Source organism: Lycorma delicatula, chromosome 7, assembly GCF_047948215.1.
Source record: "Lycorma delicatula isolate Av1 chromosome 7, ASM4794821v1, whole genome shotgun sequence".
NCBI classification, from domain to species: Eukaryota; Metazoa; Arthropoda; class Insecta; order Hemiptera; family Fulgoridae; genus Lycorma; species Lycorma delicatula.
Window position 1 is genome coordinate 140,161,963 of NC_134461.1, and position 6,870 is coordinate 140,168,832.

Genomic DNA, 6,870 nt, shown 5'->3' on the forward strand with positions numbered 1-6,870 from the left:
AACACCGGTACCACGATCTAGTATTCAAATTCGTGTAAAAATAACTGGCTTTACAAGGACTTGAACGCTGGAACTCTCGACTTCCAAATCAGCTTATTTGGGAAGACGCGTTCACCACTAGACCAACCCGGTGGGCTGGTATGTATTCCTGGTTGAAGTCTTTGTTACGTGTTATTTTATTCAGTTTTAATTAAAAAATCACTGTTAGCATTTACACTTAACATTGGCTAATAAAATATAATTCTGGAAGAATATTTATATTGAAATAATTATTTTATACATATAATAAAATGTTTGTTTTTTAAAAGAATATTTATCCTTAAGAAATAACTGTGTGTGTGTGTGTGTGTGCGTGTGTCTCTATCTTTCTGCGCGCGCGCGTGTGTTACATGATAATTAGACGTACAGTTAAACCTGAAAAATATTCGACATAATATTGATATTGATATTTTTATTTGATGATGTATTTTAACAGTTTGTTAGTTATAAAGTTTAAGTTTGTGCAAATCTTTAATAGCATTTTCCATTATCCATCATAATCACTTTCTCCGTTACTTTTACTATAGTTTTATCGGTGCTTTCTTGATGAGTATTTAAAATCATAATCTGTACATAGTTATTCCTAAAACAATATTACCCTAAAATATGTAATTGGTTTTTAACTGCAAGATAAAAATTATTAAAAAAACCAGACTACTCCTAATTGTACACATCTACCTAGAATAAACAACAAAAAATAGTCGAGCGAGTTTTTCTTTATTTTATCGGCATTTTTTTCAGATACATTAGTATAGTCAGCGATATGAAATTTAATATTACTTTTATGCGTTATCTTGTACTCGGGAGTTACCACCTCATACAGCCTACACAGGCACCCGACTACATCAAATATAGAAATAATATTAAATTTCACATCGCTAACTTACTATATCATGAAAAAAAGCTTGTAAGAAAAGAAAGAAAAACAAATATTTTTAAAAAAATTTTAATTATGTAGTAAAGGATTACTTCATTTGCGCGCGCGGATGTGCGTGCGTGCGAACTCTTGCATTACTGATAAAGACATATACACATATAGTTTTATCCAGCTGTAACATTAGATTTTATTAAATAATAGAAAGCGTCATCAACAACCCCTTGTAAATAAATTTGTACCTTCAAAACTAGATTGAACTAACATACAATCTAGTTTTGAAGGTACAAATTTATTTACTGTAATACATAATTTGTGCTAGATTTTAAAAAATTCAGATTATAATAAAAGCGAAGTGTTTAAAAAAAAATTAAATATAAATAAAATAAATGTAATAAGTAATTTTTTATAATAATAAATGGTTTAATAGAAAAACAATACTTCGATAGTCAATGATAAAAAATAAAACAATAATTTATAAAATTGTATCGTTCATACGCTGTCAGAGGTAATTATTTTTTTGTTTAATTTTATTGTGATGACGCATATGTAAAAACAACTAGTCTGTCTGACTACTGCGACGTTGTTGCGGAGAGAGGGGGGAGATGAAACAAATGCAGCAGGTGGCTAACTTCACTCTGATTGGCTACCCTCGGACAGTACTGGTCACGCGATGGTACAACAATTCAAATCCAACCGTAAATGTGCGTACGTGTGTGTGTATTGCGGTCGAATAACAAAGTTAATATCCCTAATATATTTCTTATATAGACGTTCCATATAATTAAATTAAATCAAGATTTGTCGATCATTTTATATCTCTATTATTACATTTTATTTAAAATAATTATTAATCTCCCTTAATTTTAATATTTTTTTAAAAAAATATTACGATTAAATTTATCAGTTTTGTAAAGTAATTTACAAAAAAAAAAGATTCTAATATTACATAATAACAGATAAAATTTTTCCAGTTTTATTTTTTATATTTATTTATTTATTTGTATGGGCAATAGACCCACATTCAGTTCGTCACTTACTTTTATTTCAAATTTTAATAAAGCGTATAAAAAAGCCAATTCTGACCGAAATTTGAACATAGAACTTTCTGTCTACCTGTACTACCTACAATTCTGGTGTCTTTTGCCAATGTTTTCATTACTATTATTTTTGTTTTTACCATTTATTCTCGTAAATACAAGTTTAAAATTATAATTTATCACAGATAAATTTCAAGCATTTTAAAATACGAAATTTAATATTCCAGAAACGAATAAAAGTGAAATCCAAAATACCGTAAGAATTTGGTACGAAATTATATACTTATTTAGAGAATACGATTATCAAAATAAGAGTTTACTTTATATTTTAACTTGTGTAATTAAATATATATGTATACACACACAAGATGATTTAGGAGGAAAGAGAAATAATTTGGGAACCGATTTTAGAGCTTGAAATTAAGAAGAAGGGTTCGTACAAACATGTCCGAAAACAGTTTGTAATCGAGTTACGGCTAGCATATTCTTTAAGAAGAATTACGAAGAAGCCGTTTCCCGTTAGATACTTTACTTAGCTAACATATGTTGTCGCGTAACAAGGTGCTAACCTACTGAAACGGAAATGATGTTCAGTCGTACAAATGACACCTTCACTTCTTTCACCTCAACGAAGGCTGTATATACCGAGCATCATTACTATCCGAGAAAGCAATTCTTATTGGTACCTCCTATACTAGAGACGGTTTATATTTATCACAATCGCAAGAAAGAATGCGAGAAATTAATGGATTCTTTCTTCAGGAAACGATGTATTATACACAGACTCCAGTTTGTGTGGAATGTATAGCAATTAAGTCTATATCAGATAGTTTTCTACCGATATAATTTATTGTTTCTTAAAAGCATTTTTACAAAATTAATAACAAAAGTTATGGTAATCATTTTTTTTCATAAAATGATCAACAGTTTTGTAAAAAAATCGAACTAGCGAGTTACAAATTAAACATTTTAATGCATGAAAAATGCGTATTATTTTTACGAGTAAATCCAGTATAAACTTTTCTTTATACTTTTGTTAATGATTTTTTCTTTATAAATTAAAAAATTATAGTTTTTATGAATGAAAAAAGTCATGGAAAAGGGCAAAAAGAGGCTTGACATTTGCCCCAATAGTAGTAAACTAAAAAAAATGTACCGCTGTCTATCTACTTTTGAAGTATTGTGTCGGGTTACATGAAAACAGTCTGATTTGATTAAAGTGGATTTTTTAGTATCTTTGTGAATAAAAAAATGAAAATTAATTACAATATCTTAAAAAATAATAATCTTTATAATTGTACAATTTAATTAAAAAGTTGTAGTGGCATGAACTTGATCGATATTATTTTTCTAGGTTAAAAACTTAATATTATTTTATAAACTGCAAATATTACTAGGTAATTGAAATTGGTAAAACTAGAAATGAATCTATCACCGCATCCATGGCAAAGCAGTACTTGTCTTTAATATCGAAGATCCGAGGATAGATTCTCGGCTTGGATATAGAAAGTGTGACACTGATTACTGGCGAAAATAATAAAATAATTGTTTTTACACATTAACCGTACTTTGCTTAACCCACGAGTACGGTACGGTTAGATTGTGCAATAATTCTTTTTTCTATTTTATTTGGTTAATTATTTATCGGCCGATTAACCTAAAATTTATAAACAAGCGTGTAACTTTTGTTTATTTTTGGGGGATACTATGTAGCCGGTGTTATAAATAGAAAATGCAGTACGTGATAAGAAAACAAAAATAATAACACTTATTTTAAGCTATATTAAAATAATATTAATATAAAGAAACTTACCTCGATTAATAATGAAGGTCATTAAACACCAAAACAAAATAAACAACGTATAAGAAATAGTTATACAACAATGACCGCAGACACGAGGATCCAAATTGAACTGCATATCACAGCCCATCTGTAATGTCGCTAGATTCCATAAGCTTTCGTTCTCTGCCACGCACGTTATTTCTCTGTCGCTTCAAACAACGTCCGAACAAATCTGCAAAATAAATTATGAAAATTGGCGCGCCAACTAAAATGTATTACCTACACTGTACTGTTTCTCCTCTCATAATAACAACTGACAGTATACCATTAATGTTTTACAGAGTTGAAAACTTTTAATTTTACAAAATAATAACTGAAACCAAATTTTCGCTTAAACCTATGTATACAAAGTTAACAAAGGAACGTAACCAACGTTAAACTGTAATGTTAAGGTTTTCAGTTATTTCCTTTTATTCGAACCCGGGACCTCCGGATAAAAGGCCCCGCAATTAGTCGAAAAATGTTTGAGATATGGAGGTCCGAATAATCGACGTTTTAACAAACATTAATCTCAGATTATATTTCATTTGAATCACAATTTTGTAACAAGAAAATCTCTGATAATTCGAGTACTTAAACAAGCAATAGTTTATGTAAATTTTACGGATAAATAAAATATGTAAGTCCGGTTAACCAAGAGTCGGATGTATAAAATCAGTGATTATTTTACTAATTGTATTATAACAACATAAAAAAAAATTAAAATAAACAAAAAAGTTATCAAGTATGATTTTTAAGTTTTTAACACTAATACATAAACGATAAATATCAAAGTTCATTGACCTTATAAGTTCATTGAGCTTGTTGTCAAACAAAGAATTTAACACGATTTAATTTTTTTTTTTTTTTTTAATATATAAATATAAATAATAGTAAAATAATAATATGATTTATTATTAAATTTAAAAAAAAATAAATAATAAAAATTTTACGAAAAATATTAAAAATTTTTTTTTTCATTCATCTTCCTTACTGGTTAGCTTGGAAGATGTATTCTATAAAAGTGTTGAATAACTCAAACGCAGTGATTTACCTGATGCCGATCTTGGGGGCCAAAGGGCCAGGGGGGGAAGGAAAAGTCAGGTTAATTGGCAACATCGCAGCACCTGTTGTAGTCACAATGTTAGAGCTGTGTTTATATAATACCACTCCGTATTAAGAATAGTATTAGAAGAGAAGAGAAGTAAGAGAGAGTGAGAGAGAGACCCTCTGTCTCGCTTCCTCTCCATCACTGATCCCCCTACCAACCCCTCTCTCAATTTCTCTCCATCGCCTTCGCACCCACTCCCACCAAATCTCTCTCACACTACCCGCTCTGTCTCTCACTCGACACCTCTCTCTCCCAGTCACTCTCTCACTCTCCCCCTCCGTCAATCTCTCTCGCTGTATGCGGTGGGCTACTTAAACATGTTTGTATTTTTTCAATTTTCTCACTCAAAGTGCATTTTTACAAAAACTTTGTAATAAAAAAAATTGACCGTTAAGGTTTTTGCCGACGAGAAGAAAAGTTACAACGTCGTTTGTAGTAATAAAAAATTACGCGTATAGAATTTTATTTCGAAAATGCGAGTACACCGTTAAATTATGTTACTTCAATTGTTTTTAAATTTCAGCGCTCCTTTGATCAGCTAAACAAACATAGTTTTTTTGTAATTTATTTATTTCGCGTCGTTTATTATTGTACGTAATGAATTAGATGAATTGTAACCTATAAGGAATGCTGAAATTCAAACCCAGGATTTTCGGTATATCAGTCGGTTAATTTACCAACCGATCGATCTGAGGGTCATTAAAACTTTCTTAAAAATAGTTTTCCTCTAAAAGAATGATCGACTATACATTTTCAACAATTTTGTGATTTTTTTTTTTAATTTAGCTTAAAAAATATAAATTAAACACGGGAAATGTTAAATATAAAAATCTGTAATGAACTATTTGTTGTATATATCTCGTTGTACTGTTTACGAATAATTTCTGCTTTAAATATTATGTACGCATAATTATTAAGATGATACACGATTATACAGAGTCCTTACCGGGTGTCGACTCATATTATAAAATATTGGTTGCCTTCTACAAACTCACTACCTATGTTTTTTTTCCCCTTTCTTACTTATATTATTAAATATATATATGTTAAATAAAAACTACGCCGATAAATTTCTAAAAATATTTTTACAAATTTATTAAAACGATTATTTGTTACTTTCTTTCCTATCAAAAAATATTTTTTTTTCAAATTTTTGTGTTATTCCCGAGACATTCATTTATGAATATTTAACGACATTAATTGAGATCGGTGAATAAACGGTAAGCTATTTAGGTGTCGAACCCAGGACTCCAGTAAATATATTCTTAAATATATTATTATATATTATTCTTATATATTATATATTTATTATATATTATTCGGTATATTCTTTATAACGATACAGATGCGAATTATTTTCTTAGCTTCATTCTCGTTACCCGACTTAAAACATAATATATTTAACACGAAATACATCTAATATATCACTCACGAAATACTCTTACAAACATATAACTTGTTTATTTTTTCGATACTGTTTAGCCGCTATTAAGAGATAAATAAACAAATTTATTATTATTAAATTTATTTTGTAAAAATAGACGAGAGTAAATTGGGTTCTAACATTTTTAATCTAATAAATAATTTGAATAACACATACACAGAATAAAACAACTGCCAATAATAATTGGCCAATAATATTAAAAAAATAAATACAACTCACCTTAATCAGTAATAAGATATATCTCAGTAAAAAGATGTAAATTGGATGACGTCAATGTTAACTGGAAGCATTACGTATTCAGTCGGCTATCTACCGATAATTCCCGCCAATAACTAACCACAAAACAAAGCGATGAATTTCTTTAGTTAGACTCATCTTCCCCCCACTACGGAATCGACGTCATCGAAAGACATCCGCTAGTTTAACAACAACATTATAATGAAAAAATATTATATCTAAAATTTGGTTCGCAAACTGTCATTCAACATCAATTGTTTTTAACATCAGACCATCCATTACATGTCGTCTAATATTAAATTA

General features: G+C 29.1%; 1 protein-coding gene across 2 annotated transcripts in view; it reads right to left on the reverse strand.

Annotated features, from left to right (window-relative positions):
• Window positions 1-6,656, reverse strand: part of LOC142328132 (gamma-interferon-inducible lysosomal thiol reductase-like protein) — a 55,156-nt gene extending 48,500 nt beyond the window's left edge. For both annotated transcript variants that reach the window (XM_075371669.1, XM_075371668.1), the window contains exons 1-2: window positions 6,550-6,656; window positions 3,767-3,968 (exon numbers count right to left, since the gene is read on the reverse strand). The gene's annotated coding sequence lies outside the window, so the exon portion shown is untranslated. The remainder of the gene's footprint in view (window positions 1-3,766; window positions 3,969-6,549) is intronic.
• Between the last annotated feature and the right edge of the window lie 214 nt (window positions 6,657-6,870).